This window comes from Sebastes fasciatus (genome assembly GCF_043250625.1).
Source record: "Sebastes fasciatus isolate fSebFas1 chromosome 18 unlocalized genomic scaffold, fSebFas1.pri SUPER_18_unloc_1, whole genome shotgun sequence".
Taxonomy (NCBI): domain Eukaryota; kingdom Metazoa; phylum Chordata; class Actinopteri; order Perciformes; family Sebastidae; genus Sebastes; species Sebastes fasciatus.
Window position 1 is genome coordinate 126,598 of NW_027428130.1, and position 26,081 is coordinate 152,678.

General features: G+C 41.6%; 2 long non-coding RNA genes and 2 other non-coding genes across 4 annotated transcripts; all 4 read left to right on the top strand.

Annotated features, from left to right (window-relative positions):
- Positions 1-13,106: 13,106 nt before the first annotated feature.
- LOC141763583 (uncharacterized) lies at positions 13,107-14,046 on the top strand. Its single transcript, XR_012593094.1, has 3 exons — positions 13,107-13,241; positions 13,474-13,533; positions 13,853-14,046. It is a non-coding gene; the product is annotated as an uncharacterized LOC141763583 (long non-coding RNA).
- Positions 14,047-20,815: 6,769 nt separating this feature from the next.
- On the top strand, positions 20,816-22,232 carry LOC141763585 (uncharacterized). Its single transcript, XR_012593095.1, has 5 exons — positions 20,816-20,954; positions 21,093-21,331; positions 21,707-21,760; positions 21,875-21,985; positions 22,150-22,232. It is a non-coding gene; the product is annotated as an uncharacterized LOC141763585 (long non-coding RNA).
- A 1,260-nt stretch (positions 22,233-23,492) lies between these two features.
- Positions 23,493-23,565, top strand: trnav-cac (transfer RNA valine (anticodon CAC)). Its single transcript has one exon. It is a non-coding gene; the product is annotated as a tRNA-Val (tRNA).
- Positions 23,566-25,233: 1,668 nt separating this feature from the next.
- Positions 25,234-25,306, top strand: trnav-cac (transfer RNA valine (anticodon CAC)). Its single transcript has one exon. It is a non-coding gene; the product is annotated as a tRNA-Val (tRNA).
- The last annotated feature ends 775 nt before the right edge of the window (positions 25,307-26,081 follow it).

Here is a 26,081-nt window from a genome sequence, read left to right on the forward strand (position 1 = left end):
TTAAAATAAAAAATGTTAATTTAAATATAAGGCGTTTTTCTTTATCAGGGTCAAAAAGGGATGAACCAAACTTAAAAAAACATGTTGATTTTCATTTTCTATTTCAAAAAACAAAAAATAAAATCACTGGAAGACAGAAACGAAAGAACACCCGTTTTTTCATATTCTGCGACCGGAAGTTGCGTAAGAGCGCGTAAGATGGTGCTGCTGTGTAACTGAAGGTGATGGACATGGATCAGTACGTAGTTTTTGAAACAATAAAAGAGTGTGTCTCAGGGAAGAAGACATGACTGCAGAAAAACTTCGGTAAAGTTGGAAAGATATTGACAGATGGAAACTTCCCGGATCAATAACTCATGAACGAAAAACGTTGTTAAAACACAAACGACGGCTCTTTCTGAAATGTAGTAAGGTAGACAACGAGCTACAACCTCGTTTTAATCAAAATGAGCTGTCCTCCGAGCTGGACACATAACATTGGTCTCTATGTGCAGCCAGCTGTGAGACGAGTGGTTCAGGGACCGTCTACAAAGTGCAAAGCCGAAAAGAGATGCTATAAAAAATATTTACTATTGTTTTGTATTTTAATATCCTTTTGTGAAAGGAAAATCGAATGACCAAAAGATACCCTGACCCGTGTCCTTATACAGTGTTTAATTTGTAAATCAGGAGGGGCTGGAACAGGCGTATGCACGGAACGCATCAAAACAACACCTCGGGTGCTGCTGTGCGGAAACTAACAAGAATTATATAATAAACAACGCTATGTGCAACAAACAAATGTTTCATCTTCTGACATGACAATCGAGCCGAGCACACAACGATGGGAACTATAATTTACCATACTCATTTCACCGCGCAGCACAAACGGCCACTAGCTGTGGTGCTTACACTAATAGTAGGTTATATTTAGGGCTGGACCCCAATATTTCACGATAACAGAATCCTTAAAATGAAATGCCTTTTAATTAAACCGAAAAACACACGTTGCAGCGCTGTGCCGTCCATCTCGACTGAGAACGGAGAAACATCTGGCTGCTTCCCAGAGTCATGTCAAGGAAGCAGAGCCAGAGCCAGAGCCAGAGCCAGAGCCAGAGCCAGAGCCAGAGCCAGAGCCAGAGCCAGAGCCAGAGCCAGAGCCAGAGCCAGAGCCGCTGTTGCTTGTGTCGGAGCCTTCTCAGATGCAATTAGGCCTATAAGGCCTGCTATTAGGCCTGCAATTAGGCCTGCAAACGTGACTTTGAAGTACGTCTACGTTCGCACTCACAGAGGGAAATACCATTCGGTTCAGCCGTAGTGGCTCGGTCTGAGCCATTTACAGAGCCAGGGCTGTGTATGCTGCTGCCGGATTTTCTTTTTTAGAGCACACACACAGAATGTGAATTTAATAAAAAAAGTGCATTGCATTAGAATCACACACTGAACCTTTAATCTGGAGACAGCGATCAGTAACAAGAAGGAGCTACTTTCAAAGTAAATGCTTGGTTACATAGTTGTTACAAGTTTAGCAAAGCAGAAACTAAAATCAAAACTTTTAGCCCCCCAAGAGCACAAGGAAGGCAAACATTTCAATATTTTGGATGGTGATGAAACAAAAAAAATTACAGTTTTTGGTTTAGCCAATAATGAAGGACAAGGCTTAAATCAACATGCAGCTCCAAGGACAGTGTCCATTTTTAGCTCCTTGTGTTGGGAAAGTCAATACATTTTGAAAGCCAAGTAGCCTGGTGGTTATTTCATCACATTCTTTCATTCAAAAACTGGTTACATGAACTGATTAAACTGATTGTTTCCTGTGACAGTTTGTAAAAGTTGTTTTTTTTCCACACACACACACCGGTACACGCAGCACAGAGAGGTTTAGATTCACTCTTGGAAAATATTCCATCATTATCTGAGCTTCAGACAGGAACGGATTTAATACGAGGAAATTAAAAAAGCTTCACTTGACTAATAACGCCACAAATCACTACATGGAGGAACAGCGTGTAGCCTATTATCTTGATTTAAAGGGTTGTACAGTGTGAGTATTTTTTTCATGATGTTACTTCTACTGTGACTGAGCTCAGTCAGTTAAAAAAGAATATAATGTATTTTTGTTAGGGTCTAATCCTTTTTATTTTATCTCATGATGTGTGTGTGCGTGTGTGTGTGTGTGTGTGTGTGTGTGTGTGTATGTGTGCGTGGGAGTGAAAGGACGGACAGACAGATGTTGGTGAGGGAGTGACTGTTGTGGGTGGGAACACAGCTGCTGTCCGATCACTTCATATCTCTGCAGTAATGACCACTTAGCTCTCATTACAACGCTGCCACAGAATGTCACCTTTTTCCTTGTGAGTAAAACACCATCTACAATAACAGCTTGTGTGCGTTTGTTATTTCTTACAATGTCACAAACAACATCTTAGAGGCAGAAATATTACCATCAGAAAAGAAACATTTTTCGATCAAAGCTCTGTGGGTAAATAATTTAAAGCCTAATGTCCAAATTGATGCCGACATATTTAAACTATATTCTGGTTTTTGAATAGTCGCAAAAACAATGAATTGATTCTCTCTTTTTTTTTTTTCTCGAGGAACCTCCTCTAGTTTTTTCCTACGATATGGGACTGTTTACTTTGGCTGCATGCACCTGACACTACTTTATGAAAAGCCTGGATTCAAGAGTTCACACCCTTTTACTTTTACTTGTCATGAAATAACCCAGCACACGTGAAACCCACCAAACACCAAAGGACTTCTTGATATTTCATGTATTTCTTAAAGTAGAAATGTAAAGCAAGTTAAAAGTAAATAAGTAAATCCAACCAAAATACTTAAAGGTCCCATATGGTGCTCATTTTCAAGAACAAACTTGTATTTTGTGTTTCTACTAGAGCATGTTTACACGCTGTAATGTTAAAAAAAAACTTTATTTTCCTCATACTGTCGGCCTGAATGTGCCTGTATTTACCCTCTGTCTTAAACACTCTGTTTTAGCGCATTTTGACGGAATTGCGACGAAATTTCAACAGAATTGTGTAGCTTAGGCCCATGTGTACTTCCTGTCAGCTGATGACATTCACATACACTGCAACCAGGAATAAACTTGGACACATTTAGAATGTTTACGTTTCAATATGTGTAAAGGGTCTAAATATTGTATATTTGTGACATCACAAATGGACAGAAATCCTGACAGCTTGTTTCAAATGCAGAGTTTCTGAATACGGCTGTGTGTATTTCCCTGTGGATTGAGCGTTTCGATACTGTCACAGTATTTATATAGGACTTAAGCCTGCTTTATAATAAAAAACATGAAAATCTCCCTTTTTTATAATATGGGACCTTTAAAGGAGCAGCACCCAAATTAAGAATTCCAATATGTTACTTCCATGGTCTAGTAAAGTTCAGTCAATATTAGTGAACATGAGTAAACAAAGCCAGAAAACCAGAGAAGTAATGGTACGTGTCCACTGGGGTGGTTTTTATCACGAGGGCACGCGCCGCTTCCCAGCATTGGACGCTTGATGGGCTGCCACTAGACACAACACACTCGGCATCTGATTGGACAAACGCTTTCCCTCCGTGGGCTGCTGCTCCCAGCTTTCAAACCGGAAACAACATGGAGGCTCGTTTGGAAACTTTCTTCTCTTATTTCCTGAAAATAGTTCACCGAAATGTGTTCTTTATTTTGGATCGACAACGTTTATTTTAAAAGATTCTTGGGAGTTTCGGCGAGTTGCGCCAGACGCCCATGATTTGCATAAAGTAGACTAGACCTCAACTTTATGCAAATGAGGAGCAGGCGTCGTGACACTCTGTCTCTCGAATCGCGCCGCCATGCTACCAGAATGCATTGCACGGCTGCTTACGTAGACAATGAATGGGAAGCGTGGAAAGGACGGATCCTGTGGACACGTACCATCAGTCTCACACTTCGGGCATAAAGTGTGGAGCTACTCCATTGACAATGAGTGGGAGACTGATTTTGTTTGTTTTTTTTTACCCAATGAGCTTCATTCTATTGTAGTGTTGTCAGTTGTGAAACAGAAAATGTCCCAATATTAGTGGGGCAGCTAAGCTGAACTATTAATAACAATTGTGCATGTTGCCACATTACATTTTCAAGTTCAGCATCGCTTTAACTGTGATTAGAGGTTACTGGCGACCCACATATTTATCCAGCGATATCTCTAATTCAAGTCAATTTTAGGTTAGAGACCAGAAAAAAAATCAACTGCCTTGCTCAGATTCGAAAGCAAATTTGCAGCGCCCTGATATCTATATCTTTTCATAACATATAAACCTACATCTGTGCCAAATGTGTTGCTTTATCGCAAAATGCACAATTTCTTATGCTTAACTGCCACGCCATATACTCAGAACATTCCCCTCATTGCTCTCAGTGTCATGTAGAAATCTCTCCCTATTCATTGTCTATGGAGCAGCTCCGCACTTTAAACTTAAATCACATATTTGAGTTTTAGTACTTTTTGGATTTGGGAGAGAGTTGTTAATTTTTACTAATATCTTTGGACTGTCTTAGACCATAGGAATAACATGTACGAATTTTGAAAATGGACGTAGTTCCCCTTTAAAAAAAAAAAAAAAAGCAAAATATTAGCAAAGCTCGACTGGACGGCACCTTGCGATAAAAACGAGACAAAGTTTCCAGTTTTTTTTACAGTATTTGTACTTTCTGTATCTCAACTCATAATTTACTAAGTATAATATTTTGTTGCTGTATGATTACGATGTAATTGCAGAAATGAGAGCTCAGCGCCGACACCGATCCAATAAGTCATGAAGATATGTTTGTCGGGTGGATAGAAGGAGCCTACAACTGAAAAGCTCTCCTCCTTGAACAAGATGGGCTCAGCTCCACAAGCAACAGCCCAGCGTTCAAGGCTAGCTCTATAAATCTGTCCAGAGGGGGGGGCGGCTGCCCCCGGTTTCCCGTGTGTAGTGATGACTAATTTGGAGCTGCTGGAGTCGGACTACTAAGGCAGAGTTTACAGAAGGACAGGAGAAGTCCGGCAGTTTGGTAAAGCAACTGCAACGGAGACTAAAGTCAAATGAGAACTAGGGCCAGACTCACAACTCACAGCAAATCCTCAACTCAATTTCATTCAATGCAATCACTTAAACTTTTTCCAGCACTTCCACTCTTAATGCCATTTCAACTTCTTTCAGTATTTCAACTATTTCAAATGTCAAACTGGAAATTTTATTGAGAAAATGTATTCAGAAATTCCCAAAATTTACTCCAGCTGCTTCCGGTGCTTATGCTTATACATTTAAATTGGCAAAAATGTATTGTAGGACAGCTCAAGCTCAATTAATAAGTTTTATCTCAACAATTTCAACTTTCAGTACTTCCACTTCAACAGACACTTCAGCATCACTCAGCGCCTCAACTTAGTGCTTGCACTTAAACTGAAACTTCGGATTATTTCAGCACTTTCACTACTGCCACTTCAGTAAATTCCAACCCCCTCTTCAGCTTCTTTCATCGCAACTCACAACATTTAGCCTTTTCTTGTTTTATTAAATCTTATAATTTTGCTCCTTTACAAACATGTCATTTTTAGGGCTGTCAATCGATTAAAAACATTTAATTGCGATTAATCCCAAATTAAATTGCACATTTTTTAAAGGGAGATTTGTCAAGTATTTAATACTCTTATCAACATGGGAGTGGGCAAATATGCAAATATATTTATTATTGTAAATCAATTAACAACACAAAACAATGACAGATATTGTCCAGAAACCCTCACAGGTAATGCATTTAGCATAAAAAATATGCTAAATCATAACATGGCAAACTGCAGCCCAACAGGCAACAACAGCTGTGTGTCAGTGTGCTGACTTGACTATGACTTGTCCCCAAACTGCATGTGATTATCATAAAGTGGACCTGTCTGTAAAGGGGAGACTCGTGGGTACCCATAGAACCCATTTTCATTCACATATCTTGAGGTCAGAGGTCAAGGGACCCCTTTTCAAAATGGCCATGCCAGTTTTTCCACACAAAAATTTTGCGTAAGTTTGGAGCGTTATTTAGCCTCCTTCGCGACAAGCTAGTATCATCACTCCAGCTTTAAAACTGAGCTACAACGTAAAAATCGTAAGTTGCGTTAAAGAAATTAGTGGCGTTAAAACGAATTTGCATTAACGCGTTATTATCACGTTAACTTTGTCCTAGTAATTGTGTCCTTTTTTTCTTGTTTGAGAAGTGTTGTAGTTTTCCCCCTCAAGGTTTTAAAGTCCAACAATCTCGACTCTTTTAAATTCTTAAACTTCAACCGACACTTCAAACTCTTTCAGGTCTTCACTTAAAAAAACAAAACCAAAACCAAAATGCAGCTTTTCTAACTCCCACACCGTCCGCTGTACACTCAACAACTTCAACTTCTTTCAGCACTTTTTTTTTACTTCAACTTCACTCAGCGCTGACACCATCTGACACTTTCAGTGCTCACACTTAAACTGAAACTATTTCTGCCACTTCTACTACTTTCAGTATTTCAGCTATGAATATAGCTAAATTAAATTCAGCCCATCCAGCTGGCCACATAGAAACAAAATGCCCCGTTGCACTAATGCACAAGACCACTGTAGAGAATGTATCATTTATAGTGCCGGATATTTTAATAATTTCATTCTAATATAATCTGAAATACTCCGTTATTTACGCCAGCTCTGGTTGATCAGAAAACGTAATTTGATGTGTGCCTCACTGCTCAGTGTATCTCCAGTAACACATACATAGAACCTATAACAGCTGCAGGTGCACCCGAGGGAGCATCTCTATCTACGAGCCCTGTGGTGGCCTTCAAAGTGTGCATGTGGTGTGTTATTGCTCATGTCACGCTTCCATGTAAAGACAGCTATTTATGCCACTGGAACAGCTTCAAGAAAGCGTGTATCCAAACCGTCTGCCCCCTCATCCCGTCATGTTGGGAGATAATCAACATATTTCCACTATCTCCCGCTCATTATTACTGGACACGCTGATTACAGGCTGGATTTATGGAGCTCTGAAGCTCTGAGGCCACACTCCCCCTTGCTTTGGCCGGGCCTCTGCTGGAACTGGGTAGAAGTCGAGACAGAGGATGACAGCGAGGAGGAGGAGGTTGACTGGAGAGAAGGATGAAGAGGAAGAGAGGGGAGGGTGGAGGAGAAGAAGAGAGAAACGAGAACTGGACTGTGGAGGACATAAATATAAGAATAGGAAAGAAGGAAAGGAGAAGACAGGAGGACGAAGGGGGGAGAGATGAAAGGGGCCATAGAAAAAACCCAAAGATTATTATTATTATTTGTTATAAATAAATTATATTTGATTAGTCTGAGATAAAATCATACTTAAAGCGGTCATTATATCCTGACAGTAGTGCATGAGACAGGTAACCTGAAAAAAATAATATGCCTCGGTGTCCTGTGGTGTCTTCCGGTGCTCCGAACGTCATCTACAAGATTTCACAGACCGGAAGAAAACAACCAATCAGAGCCGAGCTGGAGCCTGGCCGTCTCTGAGCAGCTGTCAATCACTCACAAACTACGATCAAACGGTCAAACTAGGCAGCGCTGATCAAATATGAATCAATATTATGTAACTGTAATGCCTATTTCTCTCCTCAGATGTTTTCTGTAGTGCCTATTTCACTCAGAAAATGTTTTCAGAATCATCTTGTAGTGTACTGTTTAGCTGTAAATTGAGAAAGTTTGTGACCCGGCAGCCATGTTGAGATCAGTTGAGGAAATACCAAGCACCGCCAACCAGCCGGAGCAAAATTTCTATCACTAAACAGTACACTACAAGATATTTCTGAAAACAATTTACGTGAGAAATAGGCAATACAGCAACTGAATATTAATTCATATTTGATCAGAGCTGCCTAACTTGACCGTTTGATTGGAGTTTTTGACAGATGCCCCAGTTGAATGAACAGCCAATAGGAACGCTCTCTCTCTGAAATGACCTGTGATTGGCCAAAGTCTCCCGGCTAGATTTCTTTAAAGCCTGAAAACAAAGCCATGAGGAGGAGAAGTAGTCTAGTTTTCTCTCAGGACACTTGAATTACAATATGCTGAAAGGTTATTATGGACCCGTGGGTGTTGCACCCGTCTGTTGTACACTTTTTCCTGAGATGAAACCAAACTAAAATCTGTAAAAAAAAGTGCTTCAGAGAATGAATTCTCTATAAATAACGGTGTAAATCATTTTACAAATTTCATGGTAATTAGATGATAATTAGCAAGTAACCTATTTGAAATTTCTTTTCAATTACTGCCAAATTACCCCCAAAATTTACCTCAAAATGCATTGAAAATTACTTTATTATAAACATTATTTAACCATTGTATGCTAACCATTTTAACCATTGTATGCTAAAATAGCATACAATGGTTAAAATAGGGCCCTTAGGCTTGAGAAGCGGCTGCTCTTCATCGGAGGTGGAAAACCAAAACTAATAGAGGACACTTCTGATCAGGCACAAATCTCACCATTGTGTGACTTATTGTCTACACAAATGTAACCTGGTAACTAATGTAATGATATGTAAAGAAATTAAAAAAAAATGATTTGCTAATTATTCTCTATTTATCAGCAGACATGGAAATAAAAGAATAGCAATTAACTTTGTATTCTTTCCTGGAAATGTATTACCAGCTATTGGGAAATAGCGGATATATAATTATTAAATAATGTTTATAATAAAGTAATTTTTGATCAATTTTGAGGTAAACATTGGGGGTAATTTGGCAGTAATTCCAAAGAAATTTCAAATAGGATACTTGCTAATTATCACCTAATTACCATGAAATTTTACCATGAAGTGTAACCAAATGTTTTTGTAATATAGTTAAACTCATGTTTAATTTTGGGACAACCAACCATTGTTTTTCGTAGAGCTTTTATTTTATAAACAGTGCATCTAGCATTGCAGACAGCCAAGGCTTTTATTTTGTATTAATTGCAGGTGCACTGTGGGTAACCTGCAGCAGACAGAAGCTCTCCTGTTGTAGGTAAGTTGGTCCGGTGCTAGCTCCTCTATTATTACTTGTTAATAATATAATTTAAGTTGTCACACAGTGTGGAAAAGTCACCAATATCCTATTATTCAACGCTGTAACTCACTTACAACACATTTAGTTCACTTATCATTCCTGAAAATGTATTATTACCGGTTGAGAGGCGATGCTAATTATGCTAATGATGCTAATGAAAACGTGCCCGCTAGCTTAACTTGTGACGCACAGGCGACTAGACCTGAAGCTCCGTAGCCTCATGAGGCTCTTCAGCTCCTCTCCAGTGGCTCCCTGTGGATTTATAATACAATTAGTGGAAATTAATAACTTTTTTTTGCTTACATTTTCATTTTTATTTATCATTGTTATTATTGAGTATTAGGGCCACATTGAGGGGAAAAAAATAATCTGAGATTTCGAGAATAAAGTCATAATATTAGTATATTATATATATATATATATATATATAGTAGTATAGCAGAAGTAATTTGACGTGTTATTTTTATTTTTTTCTCGTAAAGTTCCGACTTTATTCTCGTAATATTACGACTTTTTTCTCATAAAGTTATGACTTTATTCTCATAAAAGTTATGAATTTATTCTCATTATATTACGACTTTTTTTCTCATAAAAAGTTATGACTTTATTCTCTTAATATTTCGACTTTTTTCTCGTAAAGTTGCAACTTTTTTTCTCGTAATATTATGACTTTATTCTGTAAATCTCAGATTTTTTTCCCCCTCAATGTGGCCCTAATACCTCGTAGTACATTTGCACTTTGGCCCTCACTGCATTAGACTTATATACAATATACTTAGACTATAAACTGTGTTTCCTTCATCACAATGTTCAAATGTTTTGTGGCTCCAGGCAGATATTTTTTATTTTTTTTGCCTAAAATGGCTCTTTCGATAGTAAAGGTTGCTGACCCCTGGTCTAGACTGTCCTTTCATCCAAGTTGGACCGAGCTGTGCCGACCATGTTAACATTATTCCTGACCTGTCTGGTTGTGTGTATGTCCCACTATACAGGTATGATATGTTAGTTCAATATGCATGTAAAATAGGTGAAGTAGCGTCGCCATTTTGGCTCAAATTCACTACTTTATTAGGCTAAAAGCCATATAATTAATTATCTTTAATAAGTTTGTTGAGCAGAACGTGCCCACTGTGTTTTTGTAACACTCCTGAAGGTGGCAGCAGAACACAATAACATGTAAATCTCTGCTGTTGTTGAGGAAAAATAAAAAGGAATGGGCTTTTAGAGTTTGGGATGAAGAAACACACTGTTAGCTGAACTGTTAAAATCACATTTAATTATTTGGCATTGATATGAGTGTATGTGAATGCCAAAGTGTGGAATGTGGAGAGATATTTCATGCATTTTATGCTCATGTTTTACAATATAATTGTAAACTGGTAAACACAGTCATTTATAACTTTGTATTGAAATGTATTTTCATTATGCATCTATCACTATACAATCACAATGTAAAGACAGCAGAAAGAAACTCATGCTGTGGTAGTAGTTAAGTATTTAGTGATGTAGACATTTCTTCAGTAACTTTGCCTTGTGATGTGATGTCTCAGTCAACATTACATAAAGTGAAATATGCTGTTGTTGTGCTAGCTTTCTTAAAGGTCCCATATCGTGCTCATTTTCAGGTTCATACTTGTATTTTGTGTTTCTACTAGAACATGTTTACATGCTGTAATATTAAAAAAAAAAACATTATTTTCCTCATACTGTGTCCCTGAACATGCCTGTACTCACCCTCTGTCTGAAACGCTCCATTTTAGCGCATTTTGAGGGAATTGCAACAGAATTGCAACAGAATTGCAACAGAATTGCGTTGCTAAGCAACAGCTTGGTACTCTCATGTGTACTTCCTGTCAGCTGATGACATTCACATACACTGCAACCAGTAATAAACTGGGACACATTTAGAATGTTTACTTTTAAAATTGTGTCAAGGGTCTAAATATTGTATATTTGTGACATCACAAATGGGCAGAAATCCTGACAGCTTGTTTCAAATGCAGAGTTTCTGAATACGGGCAGTGTGTATTTCCCTGTGGATTGAGTGTTTTGATACTTTCACACAGTGGCGGCCGGCCAATAGAGGGCCACGGGGCCTGGCCCCACCCACCTTGAGCCACCAAAAAAAAAAAAAAAAAAATTATAAAATTATTAATTATAAAAATTATAAAAATTGTCAATATGTGTGTTTTTGACCTATGGAATATACCCGTAATATTTGTAAAATAGGATAACTGCGCCAAATATCTGCTTTCCTCCTTGAACTCTCTGCTAGTGCACCTCTCAGCTGCTCTGCTGCACGTGCACTTTCTGGGGCCAAATGGATTTGGCCCAAGGAAGGCGGGTCTAATAAGCAGTACAGCCAATCACTGATTAAAGATATATGATTACAAGCATGAATGACATACAATTCATCCAATCAGCGCCGTAAAAAAGACTTCCGGGAGGGCCAAACTGATTTGGCCCATTGTGTGCGCGCGCACGTTCACGTGTGTCTCTCTCTGTTCTCGTCAGGGCTCATGTCAGTTCTCGCGTGATCTTGTCTTCTCGTCTCTCGCTTCTCTCCACTTCTCTTCTCTCACAGCCCATTTTAACGGCATGACAATGGAACAGCCAAGCACTAGTAGCGCTACTCTTGCAAGACTCAACCCTAACCCTTGCCACTCAGAAGGACAGAAGAGCAAAGTTCCTTTATAAATGATCTGTCGTATGTTATATTAACATACTGAATTGTATGAATAAGATGTCCTTATGTCAGTGTTGGAATAAATGATAAAAATGTAACTGCAAAGTAGTAATGCGTTTTTGATACCTTTTTTTGCATTGAATCGTACTAGGATGTTTGTTGAAATTGATTGGCCCTACCCCAAAAAAAATCCACCAGCCGCCACTGCTTTCACAGTATTTATATAGGACTTAAGCCTGCTTTATAATAAAAAAACGTGAAAATCTCACTTTTTTATAATAATGGACCTTTAATGTTAGATGGCCTGTTATGTGATGTCTCAGCTAACATTACATAAAGTGAAATATACTGTTGTTGTGCTAGCTAGCTTAATGTTAGATGACCTGTTATGTCTCAGCTAACATTACATTAAGTGAAATATACTGTTGTTGTGCTAGCTAGCTTAATGTTAGATGACCTGTTATGTCTCAGCTAACATTACATAAAGTGAAATATGCTGTTGTTGTGCTAGCAAGCTTGATGTTAACTGACTAGTGGTGAAAAAACGATTCAGATAGCCTACAGTACTAAACTCACAATGTGAAAATACTCATCTCCACTACAAGTTCACGTCCTGCATTCAAACCTTACTTGAGTATGTAGGCTAAGTATTATCAGTAAAATGGGCTTAAGGTATCCAAAATTTAAAAAGTACTCATTCAGCAGTAACATTTTCCCTGTCAGTGTTTTCCTATTATATATGATGTTTCTGGATTAATATTACTTCTGCATCAATGTGTATGTTGCATTTTACTGCTGTACATGTTAAGCTAAGCTAATTTGAACTATTTTATATACTGTTGGGTAGTTTAATCTACAGCAATGCATCATATTCTCAAAGATCATAAATTATATTTGTAGCATGGCTGTCCTGTAAGAACCACGTATCTCTAAAAAGTCAACTTTTCATCAGAAAAACAGCCTTTTTTCAGCTTTGTTACACAGCATTTTCCTGCTGATCTGAGAGGGTTTCAAATAGTTTATTTAATTTAAGGAGGAGAAATCTCTCAACAAGGTTTTCACTGGACAGGAAGGGAATGAAAATCTGTAATCTGTAAAGTGACTAAAGCTGTTAGACAAATGTAGTGGAGCAGAAAGTACTATATTTGCCCCTGAGATGTAGTGGAGTGGAGTAAAAGAATAAAGTTGCATTAAATGGAAATACTTAAGTAAAGTACAAATACCTTGAATTTGGACTTAAGTACAGTATAACATTAGTTACATTCCACCACTGTAGCTGACTTTATTTAGCTGTATAGCAGTAGCAGACCAATGTTGGCTACTTGATATAGTAGTATGGTAGTATGTGCTAGTGTAAGCGATAGTTTGCTAGCGACATCCAGTGAGTTTGATATTGTTCAATATTTTCATTGTTCTTTTTGTTATACAAGATACGAAGAAAATGCACAAGAGGAAATGCCATAAGACGATTGACTCCTTTTTCAAGTCAAGTAGTCATGTAAGTGGAGTTATAGTAACATGGGCTTGCTAGGTCTTTGTTTTGTAATTGCTTTTGCAATCCATGATACCAGTCATTCAATTTTATATTAGTACATTCATTTTGTTCTTGCATTATTGCTATGTAGGTTTTAATTTATGTAATTTAAAGCTGTTTGCTTGAGCTTAAAAACTATTTAAAAAAATCTGTACTAGCAACTCATCCTTATTTGTGCTCTTTTCTGCTTGTCTAGGATAAGCCATCATATCAGTCATCAACCTCAATGAGAGGGGACAACGTTAATGTTGCACAGGTGAGCAATCAAATTAAATAATTTTTTTAAGTTTTGTTCTTATGTTATAGTTAACGATGAGGACATTTTAGCGTGAGTGGTAGAGAGGCTTTCAGCAGGAGGCAGAAGAGATGGGGGGGGGGGCCATTCACCCACTCCGTTAAAATGACCGCTCCACCCCTGATTATGGAATTTTTGCCCAATGATGCCAAAAACATTGTGCCTACCCTCGCTTGCAAGATTTCTCTAATATTGTGTTACCCTTGTAAGAGTAGGCTTGGCTAAATATTGTAACAAATTTAAAAGTCGTTTATCCATGTTTTTTTTCTCTTTTATTCAGTTTGCCTTGATGGCAAACGGTCAATGCTGCTATTTGACACCTGAAGAAAAGCTCTGTATTGCATTCCAGTAAGTAGCAAGAGCATTGAGCAAGGAGAAGCAGATGTTTTTCATCTACAAAATGACATAAGGGAAAAGCATAAAATTAAAAATCAAGTCATCTCAAAGATTTTAGGCTGGCTAAATCATGTTGAATCATTGTTGAATGAAGCCTGATCACAACGTTGAATCATTGTTGAATGAGGCCTGATCATTTCCATATCCATATCCAATGAATTGCCACCTTATCGTGGTGGAGGGGTTTGTTTGCCCCAGTGATCCTGGGAGCTGTGTTGTGGGGGCATTAGCTCCTGGTAGGGTCTCCCAAGGCAAAGTGGTCTCAGGGGAGGGGCCAGACCAAGAACGATTCACAGACCTCAGTGAGCGATATAAATTAGATATAGTAAGGCTCACTTCCACGCATACTCAAATGCCCCCGGCTGAGCACTGCTGTATTTGAGTTCTCCAGGGAGAACGAGAGGGTCGCCTCTCTGCGGCTGCGAGTCGCTGAGAGGAAATCTCTGACTGTTGTGTGTCCTTATGCACCAAACAGCAGCTCAGAGTACGCGGCCTTCTTGGGAGTCTCTGGCTGGCGTCCTGGAAAGGGCGCCTCCTGGGGATTCTATAGTTCTCCTGGGGGACTTCAAAGCTCACGTGGGCAACGATGGAGAAACCTGGAGGGGGGTAATTAGGTGGAACGGCCTGCCTGATCTGAACCCGAGTCGTGTTTTGTTGTGGACTTCTGTGCTAGTCATGGATTGTCCATAACAAACGCCATGTTCGAGCATAGGGCCATTGGTACCAGAACACTCTAGGCCTTAGATTGATGATCGACTTTGTGGTTGTTTCGTCAGATCTGCAGCCGTATGTCTTGGACACTCGGGTGAATAGAGGAGCAGAGCTGTCAACTGATCACCACCTGGTGGTGTGTTGGATCAGATGGCAGGGGGGGGCTGCCGGACAGACCTAGTAAACCCAAACGTGTAGTGAGAGTGAACTGGGAACGTCTGGCTGAGGCCCCTGTCCGCGAGGTCTTCAACTCCCACTTCCAGAAGAATTTCTCGCGCATCCCGGGGGAAATTGGGGACATGGAATCTGAGTGGGCCATGTTCAAAGCCTCCGTTGCGGATGTGGCTGCCAGCAGTTGTGGCCTGAGGGTCGTCGGGGCCTGTCGTGGTGACAACCAAAGAACCCGTCAAGGAGGCCGTCAAGCTGCAGAAGGCCTTTTGGGCTTGGTTGGCCCGGGTTCCCTGGAAACCGCTCACAGGTACCGGTTGGCCAGAAGGTCTGCAGCTACGGCAGTTGCAGAAGCAAAAAGGTGTGGGAGGAGTTCGGGAAGACCATGGCGAAGGACTTTCGTTTGACCTCAAGGAAGTTCTGGAAAACTGTTAGACGACTCAGAAAGGGAAAGCAGGGCTTGACTCAGGCTGTGTTCAGCGGGGGAGGAGAACTGCTTACCCGGACTGGGGATATCGTCGAGCGGTGGAAGGAGCACTTTGATGAACTCCTGAACCCGACCAACACGTCCTCCATAGGGGAGGCAGAGTTTGAAGACTCAGGGGAAGGCTTGTCCATATCCTTGGCAGAGGTCGCTGAGGTAGTCAAAAAGCTCCTCTGTGGCAAGGCGCCAGGGGTGGATGAGATTTGCCCCGAGATGCTGAAGGCTCTGGACATTGTTGGGCTGTTTTGACTGACTCTTCAGTGTCGTGTGGAAGTCGGGGACAGTACCTGTGGAATGGCGGACCAGGGTGGTGGTTGACCGAAGGGAGTGCTCCAATTATCGGGGTATCACACTGCTCAGCCTCCCCGGGAACGTTTATTCTAGGGTGCTGGAAAGGAGACTCCTACCGATTGTCGAACCTCAGATTCAGGAAGAGCAATGCAAATTCTGTCCTGGCTGTGGAACAGTGGACCAGGTCTTTACCCTTGCGGGGCTGTTGGAGGGGTCATGGGAGTTTGCCCATCCAGTCTACATGTGTATTGTGGATTTGGAGAAGGCTTACGAACGTGTACCCCCGGGAGTCCTGTGGGGGGTACTGCGGGAATATAGGGTACAGGGGTCGCTGTTACGAGCCATCCGGTCCTTGTATGACCAAAGTGAGAGCTGCGTCCGTATACTCGGCACAAAGTCAAGCAGGTCTCCAATGGGTGTTGGCCTCCGCCAGGGTTGTCCCTTGTCACCAATCTTGTTTGTGGTTTTCTTGGACAGGATCTCAAGGAGCAGCCGGGGGGAGGAGAGTGTCCGGTTCAGGGACCTCAGAATTGCGTCTCTGTTCTTTGCAGTTGATGTGGTTCTGGTGGATCCATCGAACCGTGACCTGCAACACGCACTGGGGCGGTTTGCAGCCGAAACGGTCGGGATGAGAGTCAGTACCTCCAAGTCTGAGGCCATGGTGCTCTGCCGGAAACCGATGGATTGCTCCCGCCGGGTGGGGAGTGAGTCTTTGCCCCAAGCAAGGGAGTTTAGGTATCTTGGGGTCTTGTTCACGAGTGAGGGTAAAATGGAGCGGGAGATGGGCTGCAGTAAAGCGGGCGCTGTACTGGACCATTGTGGTGAAGAGGGAGCTGAGCCGGAAGGCGAAGCTCTTGATTTACCAGTCCATCTACGTTCCAATCCTCACCTATGGTCATTTGGGTAGTGACCAAAAGAATGAGATCGCGGACACAAGCGGCCGAAATGAGCTCCCTCCGTAGGGTGGCTAGGCTCAGCCTTAGAGATAGGGTGAGGAGCTCAGACATCCGGAGGGAGCTTGGAGTAGAGCCATTGCTCCTTCGCGCTGAAAGTGGCCAGCTGAGGTGGTTCGGGCATCTGATCAGGATGTCTCCTGGACGCCTCCCTTTGGAGGTTTTCTGGGCACGTCCAACTGGTAAGAGGCCCCGGGGTAGACCCAGAACACGCTAGAGAGTTTATATATCTCGTCTGGCCTGGGAACGCCTTACGGTCCCCCAGGAAGAGCTGGAAATCGTTGCTGGGGAGAGGGACGTCTGGAATTCCCTGCTTGGCCTGCTGCCCCCGCGACCCGGCCCCGGATAAGGGAAAGAAAATGGATGGATGGATGAATTTCCATATTAATACAGCCCTATATTCAGAAACATTGCCTATTCACCACGTGATATCAGATGAATTAACAGCCTATAGTTTTACTATATGTTAAGCTATTTCTTTTGCTATTTAATATGATTTCATCACCTTTTGTGTCTCTCACAGCAACCCTGTCTCCTAGAAATCATGTTTGCATATTGTTTTCATAGTACCTGGTGTGGTAAGGAGGTAATAGCTGCCTGGATTATGTTCAGATACAGTACTTCTTTGAGTGAATGAAACACTGCACAACATTTCCTCTTTAATATTAATCATTTCTAGGAGACAGACACCTGACAGACACACACAGACACCTGAGACACACACACAGACACCTGACCAAACACATTGACACACATTATTAGCTGCTATTAATGCTTCTTAGCCTGCTCTAGGGATTTTTAAAGTATTCAAAACAAAAAGAAAAAACAAGGATTGTGTACCTTAACTATCAGAATTTAGCATTACTCATTTCATTAATTTGGTCGCGTATTCTCTCCATCTCCTCAAGTATAAAGTGCTGGTAAGCAAGCGGTGCTGTTGTACATTTAAAGCTACACTCCAGGCGATCTCAATCTCTTTCACACTGTCCTCATTCAAATGACTATAATCAGAGCTATTGTGTGCCATCATCAGCCATGAGTGGAATATCTTCCTCCTCGCCTTCCTCCAACTCACTTTCTCCGTCATGATCAGCGGATTGTGCGCTAGCTTTAGCCGGGCCGTCTGAGCCCGACTTCTTTTTTGTGAATGTTGTTTTCATGCTGATAATGGGAAGACTGAAACCAGGCTACAATAAACCCTTTTCAACAAATGACTAGATTCATGATGAAGGACTGTTGCTAATAAAATAGCCAAACAATGTGCAAAGCCTTAAGCATCTCAGAGCGAATCTCATCCACACCTGGCACCTTACCGCTGAAGAGCTTCTTAACTATCTCACACACCTCTGCCAGGGATATGGGTGACGCTTCCCCCAAGTCCTCAAACTCTGCCTCCTCCACGGAGGATGTGTTGGTCGGGCTCAGGAGCTCTTCAAAATGCTCGATAATATCTTCAGTCAGGGTCAGCAGTTCTGCTCCACTGCTGAACACAGTCTGAGCCAAAACCTGCTCTCCCTTCTTGAGTCGTCTAACGGTTTGCCAGAACTTCCATGATGCCAAAAGAAAGTCCTTTTCCGTAGCCTCCCGGAAACCAACATATGGTCGGAATATCACATTGCGTGCTGAATGGCTGCTAATTGGGAATTCTCCATTCTGCTGTGAAGTAACAACTGCTGCTGCTTTACAACTTTTGTCTTTCTTGTTGAATAATCAGCAGCTGGTAGAAAATGCTAAACTCCCCGTCGGGGAATCGAACCCCGGTCTTCCGCGCGGCACCCGGGGATTCTTTAGCTAAAGCGCCCTAAACACATTTCCATTCATTCTCTATGGTAGTGCTGAACCACTACGGATGCAATATATCTTTGGCCGCTATTGTTTGTTTGGCGCCCTTTTTCCGAGGAGAGGAGGAGTTGTTGTTTCCTTCGCCACTCTGTCAGTGTTGGTCTGGATGATCTACACTTCACATCGACTTGAGCTTGAGCTGCGCTGTGTGGACATTACGCCAAACGGTGAGTTATATTTAGATAAATAAAGATTACCGACATGTTACTATAATGTATCCTGGCGCTGTCTGACGTGTTCTTGTTTCTGTGAACGCTATAAAGTTAACGTTAGTCGTGTTTCTCCCGTTTATTGTGTCGCCGCGGTACTTTCGGATGAATTACAAGCTAACGTAACATTATTAACAATGAACCAACATGTTATTATAATGTATCCTGGCGCTGTCTGACGTGTTCTTGCTTGTGTGGACGCTATACAGTTAACGTTAGCCGTGTTTCTTCAGTTTATTGTGTCGAGCTGCTGCGGTACTTTAGGATGAATTACAAGCTAACGAAACTTAACATTCCTTAGGTTGAAAGCATCACGTTGTTAGTGAAACATTAATGTCTAATGTAGCGTTAATTACGGTATATCAGCAGCTTACATCAGCAGTAAGGTTAGATATAACGTTACTCTGGACACACTAACGTTACTTTACATACACACATTGACAGAATGATAAATGAACAAGCTTCATATGAATCATAAAGTCGTCGTGTTTGCACTTAACGCTACGTCGACTACTTTCAGTCTCCGTTGTATAACACGTTGCTGTTGTCACAGCATGTACTTATACTTAAGGTTTTTAATGCAGGACTTTTACTTGTAGCAGAGTATTTCTACACTGTGGTATCAGTACTATCACTGAAGTACAAGATCAGAGTACTTCTTCCACCTCTGTTAAAATGAGAGAACACCAGAATATTGTTTATTAATTGAGAACCAATGTCTCAGGGTTTTTCATACTTTGTCATGTTGTGTACAACGTACTATTCATGCTTAATTTTAACACTTATTATATGCTTCTATACCATATTACAATTTTCAAAAATACTAAATAGGCCACGTTTGTCTGAGCTTGTCAAAAGCAGAATATATCAAATATAGTCTAATGCATGTCTGTTTGGGATAGGAAAGGTGAATTGAATGCAGGGCGTTGCTGGATAAGACACTTCACTTACTTGAGTCAGAATCACTGGGTTGGGGGTGGGGGGGCTGAGCTCCCTTCACCTTCAAGTTCTTTCCCATGGGTAGTTCAAAGCATTTAACCCATGGGGGGGGGGGGGGGTCTATCTTTGAAGTGTAAATAGTCTGCCTCAACAACCAGAGCTCATCGTTAAGACATACACAAAGGCAGGCACTTAATCAAGGTACTATACAAAGTAGTAAAGGTAATATTAAAGTAAAGGTATTTGATATCATTTGTTTTTTCTTCAAAACCCTGATAAATACAGTGAGAATATGTAGACAGTAAAGGGGCTAGAGCTGAGATGTGAACCTCCTAATTCCTGCTCTCCCTTGAGACCCTCACTATTAACATTTGTTATGAAAACAATGCCTGTCTATAACATATTAATAGATCAATATGCTTTTCTTCATTACAGGTAAAATGCAGAAAACTGTTTTTTCCCTGGGAGAATGAGTGTCACATTCCGCAAGGACCACTTGGATATCTCCGTCAGGATCCAACGGATGCAGCCAAACTCCTTAAGACAACCCCTCTCTACAGGACAAGTCTGCACCCGTGAAGGAGGAGCTGGTCAGGAAAAATGCACTGTCTGTGATCATTTTAAGAGGAGGGGATGCTTCAGATAAAACTGATGTGGCTGGAGAATACATCCTGCAGTTTGGGAAATATAAAGGGAAGTCCTTCCGCTGGCTCCTTGAAAATGACATTGGGTATACCATCTACCTAATCAAGAACCAGCAAAAGGAGGAGACTGCAGGAGTGTTCATGGCAGGGGGGCACATCAAGGACAGCCTGCTGTCATTTGTGAGCTATGCCCTCAGCTTTCAAGAAATCCAGTCTCTTCTCAATTATGAGAAACAAAAGCCAGTTGTGACAGCAGCAGCATCAGAGGATGACCAGCTGGTTGGTTTTGGCTCTCGTGCCAAAAGCACCTGGAGAGAGATTTGGGACAGCAGGGATGATGGCTATGCAGCCTTTATTATGAGGAAAAGCTGTGCTCCAGAAACAAAGATGCACAAACTACAAGTGTACCTGCAGAAGAAGCTGCCCTCCCCCTCTGGCTCCTCTCTGGTGACACATGCCTCACAGGCCCCTGCTGAAGCCATGGTTGGGTCTTGTTTTCCATTTGTTTTGTCAAAAAAATTTATATGCTGTCATGGTATCCAGTGTATTTTAGTACACCAAAGGGAGTAAACTTCGTCTTAAATTATTTTAGTGGTGATTTTATTCATACTATCCTAAGTACAGTAAAGCCATATTTTTAGTACATTCTAATTCTTGTCTGTTTGCATCACAGTGATGGATGAAGATGAAGAGCTGGAGAGAGCGATGCTGGGTATCTGTCCTTCTAAGCAACATGTGCAGAGCTGTGAGTAAACATTTGTTGTCTTATATTGGTTTGTTTCTACTGCCTGAAGATTCAAAATAATTTACAGTTCAGCCTGTTTAATATTAATTGTGTATTCTATATAGTTTATATTTAATTGTTTTTGTTTGTGTTTTACAGCTGTTTCTGCACCATCAGCATCAACTGCCAGACGACAGGCTTCGGGAACAGAAAGAGGTTCTTAACCAAACAAAAACGTCCTGTCGTCGACAGAGACTCTGGGACCATGAATTCTTATCCCAAACCGAAGCATGACATAAACCGTTCCTTCTCATGTTGACCATGTTCTGGTCATGTTTGTGTTTTGCTGTTCAACTTGTTGTCCTAGTGACTATGAATTGATTCCAGTCATGGCGAGGGTAAGTAGCACTCTTTATTCCAGTTTTTAGACTTATATGATGAATATATATATATATATAAATATATATATATATATACATATAGGACTGCTGTGGTTACTAACACTTGTATGCATGTGTTTGCAGTGTGCCATGTTGCTTCCCCTGCTTAGGCTAAATTGTAATGACTGACTACTAAATATTTATCCATACAGAACTAAACTGCATGTGTATGAATGAAATTCTTTATACTTTAATGTAACAAACAGTCTGTTTAACTATATAAGGCTGAGATAAGCAGGTGAAGTAAAAGATGGATAATGTATGCCTTTACTAACACCAGTTTTTTTTATATTGTCAAAATATAAATGACTGACAAGATTTTTTCTGTTGTAGTACCATCTGCTACACTGTCCACACCAACTGAACTGACGGGTTCACAAGTAGATGGTAAATGCATTATATTTCTTTTTATCCATTTAAACCTTTCTGTCATATTCCCTCTGATTATGTCCGTTATAAACCAATAATTGATTACTTTTTGTGGTCCTTATCTCCTTGCAGCCCCTGCTCTGCCGATGGTAAAGAGACCTGTGCCCCTTCCTCAGGAGCTGATGTTCCTGATGCCAGAAACACCAGGACCCTTGCCAACAGAGACAACTGTCACTGTTCCAGGTGTGTATTATTTTAACTGTATTTGCATCTTAAAAATATCCATATGTAGTGTCCATCGGAACTGTTCTCATTGATGTAAATCAGATACTGGTGCACAATGTCATAGTCAAGTTTTTTATTTATCTTACTGTGAATAATAATGAAATGTTTAATATTCTATATAGTGTCAGAGGCACTTCCGATTTCTCCTGAGACGTCTGCAGAGCCCATTCAACTGCCGCTGCAACCGCCAAGAGCTCAAAGTAAGTATTTGAATGTTCTTGATTTGGTTGTGTGCATGTCAAAGAGATAGAATCAAGTCAACACACAATCTTAATAATTTGCTATGTCTTTCTTCTTGCCTGACCAGGTCAGCCATTACCCAGGCCATCAGCTGTCCCCAGCTGTCCTCCTCCACAGCTTAAACAGCATTTGCATAGGAATGATTCTGTCCCAAGCTTTTTGATCCATATTTTATTTATTTGTTTTTACCTTTATTTTATTCAGGGGGAGGTTCACTGAGGGCAATGCTCTCTTTTTCAGGAACGCCCTGATCACATTCACACAGTTACACATTCACACCTGGAAGCTGCCCAGTACAACCACAGTCTGATCTGCTGGTCACTGAGCAACTCCACTGGAGCGGTTGGGGGGGCCTTGCTCAAGGGCACCTCAGTGGTGGTAATGAGGGAGGGCCACCACTGCCCCATATAAGCGGTTTATCAATGTAACCGTGATCACTGTAACCGGTTTCCACTGTATATACTGTATATTTTGCTCATGTAAATAATTATTACATTTATTATATACAATATTATATTTACTTTACCTTACATTTTTGTGTGATATATGTGTGACCTTGGGCTCTGTTGAATATTTACTGTTACAGTTGTGGTTAATAAATACATTTCATTCACTAATGTCTACATGTCTCATTAATAAATTAATAATTTGTAGTGAACAGTAAAGTCTCTAATTGAAGTAATTAAGTAATTGCAATTTAAATGTTACACATAGGAAGAAAACTCTGTAATATAATTGGTTAATAGCTTTAAGTAAGTCAAGAACTTGATATAACCAGACTAGTCTAATCTAATGATAATCAGAAGAAGTAAATAACAAACTAAGACTCACATTTCTTGATTCCCAAATAGCTCATTATCTTTGACAATGTATCACAGACTTTGTACCAAGTGGGATTCGAACCTGCTCCAGATAATTATTCTTAAATATTCAGGAGAAAACTGCTGGACCAGAGCGGCGTTTTCAGCACCCTGGACAGCGTTAATAAGTTGCAATTTCATTGGCTGTAAGTGTATGCCACCTATACGCGACTTGCCAGAGAGTGCCTACTGCATTTACTGTCAGTCAAATCCATGACACAGCAGCTTTGACTGAATCCGGTTTAGAATTTATCATCTGATATCTCCAAGTCAAAAGCTAACATGACGTCTGGCATTTGAAATGTTTGCGGTGAAGTATGCAGGTGCATTAACGCGCCCAGATGCGTAAAAGGGCCTTTTCATCGGTTTCCGTAGTGTAGCGGTTATCACGTTCGCCTCACACGCGAAAGGTCCCCAGTTCGAAACTGGGCGGAAACACATTCCTTTGTTCATCCTTACTCTTTCACAGTCCAAGTCTGCCGAGTTGTATTCCCAGTACACCGGGTAATAAGTAACACTACTTGAAATCGTGTTTGGCTTCCTTCCTTCAGGGAATATATAGATACACGGGGAACCATTGAAGTTGAAGGACAGTGAGACATTCTGGTTGCGTTTGCTCTGGTCGACCGCGGATGTGAAATTTGGATACAACCGCGTAAATAGACTATTCAATGTCATGCCACGCTGAATTCAGAGTTTACACCTTTCAGCATTGACGTGGGGGTTTCTGTTCAACCATACAAGGATAAAGAGGTGGTCCACTGTTCCATGACCAGGACGGAATCCGCTCTGCTCCTTCTTGATCTGAGGTTCAACAATTGGCTAGCGCCACCTTTCCAGCACCCTTCCCAGAGAGGCTGAGCAGTGCGATACCTTCATGATTGGAGCACACCCTCCGGTCTCCCTTTTTACAAATGTGAATCACGGCCCCGTTCTGCCATCCCACAGGCACTGTCCCGGACCTCCATGCGAAACTGAAGAGGCGTGTCGGTCAAGACAGCCAAACAATGTGCAAAGCCTTAAGCATCTCAGAGCGAATCTCATCCACACCTGGCACCTTACCGCTGAAGAGCTTCTTAACTACCTCACACACCTCTGCCAGGGATATGGGTGACGCTTCCCCCAAGTCCTCAAACTCTGCCTCCTCCACGGAGGATGTGTTGGTCGGGCTCAGGAGCTCTTCAAAATGCTCTTTCCGCCGCTCGATAATATCCTCAGTCAGGGTCAGCAGTTCTGCTCCCCTGCTGAACACAGTCTGAGCCAAAACCTGCTCTCCCTTCTTGAGTCGTCTAACGGTTTGCCAGAACTTCCATGATGCCAAAAGAAAGTCCTTCTCCGCAGCCTCCCGGAAACCAACATATGGTAGGAATATCACATTGCGTGCTGAGTGGCTGCTAATTGGGAATTCTCCATTCTGCTGTGAAGTAACAACTGCTGCTGCTTTACAACTTTTGTCTTTCTTGTTGAATAATCAGCAGCTGGTCTTCCGCGTGACAGGCGGAGATACTGTCCACTATACTAACGAGGACTGCTTCATCCCTGTTTTTGGCACGTCAACGGGCAGGGGGCGCTGTTCCAGTGTATACGGGAAATATACAGAGATATACAGGGAATGATTGAAGTTGAAGGACAGCGACACATTTTGGTTGTGTTGGCTCTGGTAAATCGCAGATGTGAAATGTGGATGAAACCACGTAAATAGACCACTCAATGTCATGTCACGCTGAATTCGGAGGTGATGCCTTTCAGCATTGACTTGGGGGTTTCTGTACCTCAGTGGCTCAAATCTTTTTCTCTTTTGTGAATGTTGTTTTCATGCTGATAATGGGAGGACTGAAACCAGGCTACAATAAACCCTTTTCAACAAATGACTAGATTCATGATGAAGGACTGTTTCTAATAAAATAGACATTTATGGTTAGCGTGCCTACTGCATTTACTGTCACTCAAATCCATGACACAGCAGCTGTGACTGAATCCGGTTTAGAATTTATCATCTGATATCTCCAAGTCAAAAGCTAACATGACGTCTGGCATTTGAAATGTTTGCGGTGAAGTATGCAGGTGCATTAACGCGCCCAGATGCGTAAAAGGGCCTTTTCATCGGTTTCCGTAGTGTAGCGGTTATCACGTTCGCCTCACACGCGAAAGGTCCCCAGTTCGAAACTGGGCGGAAACACATTCCTTTGTTCATCCTTACTCTTTCACAGTCCAAGTCTGCCGAGTTGTATTCCCAGTACACCGGGTAATAAGTAACACTACTTGAAATCGTGTTTGGCTTCCTTCCTTCAGGGAATATATAGATACACGGGGAATCATTGAAGTTGAAGGACAGTGAGACATTCTGGTTGCGTTTGCTCTGGTCGACCGCGGATGTGAAATTTGGATACAACCGCGTAAATAGACTATTCAATGTCATGCCACGCTGAATTCAGAGTTTACACCTTTCAGCATTGACGTGGGGGTTTCTGTTCAACCATACAAGGATAAAGAGGTGGTCCACTGTTCCATGACCAGGACGGAATCCGCTCTGCTCCTTCTTGATCTGAGGCTAGCGCCACCTTTCCAGCACCCTTCCCAGAGAGGCTGAGCAGTGCGATACCTTCATGATTGGAGCACACCCTCCGGTCTCCCTTTTTACAAATGTGAATCACGGCCCCGTTCTGCCATCCCACAGGCACTGTCCCGGACCTCCATGCGAAACTGAAGAGGCGTGTCGGTCAAGACAGCCAAACAATGTGCAAAGCCTTAAGCATCTCAGAGCGAATCTCATCCACACCTGGCACCTTACCGCTGAAGAGCTTCTTAACTACCTCACACACCTCTGCCAGGGATATGGGTGACGCTTCCCCCAAGTCCTCAAACTCTGCCTCCTCCACGGAGGATGTGTTGGTCGGGCTCAGGAGCTCTTCAAAATGCTCTTTCCGCCGCTCGATAATATCCTCAGTCAGGGT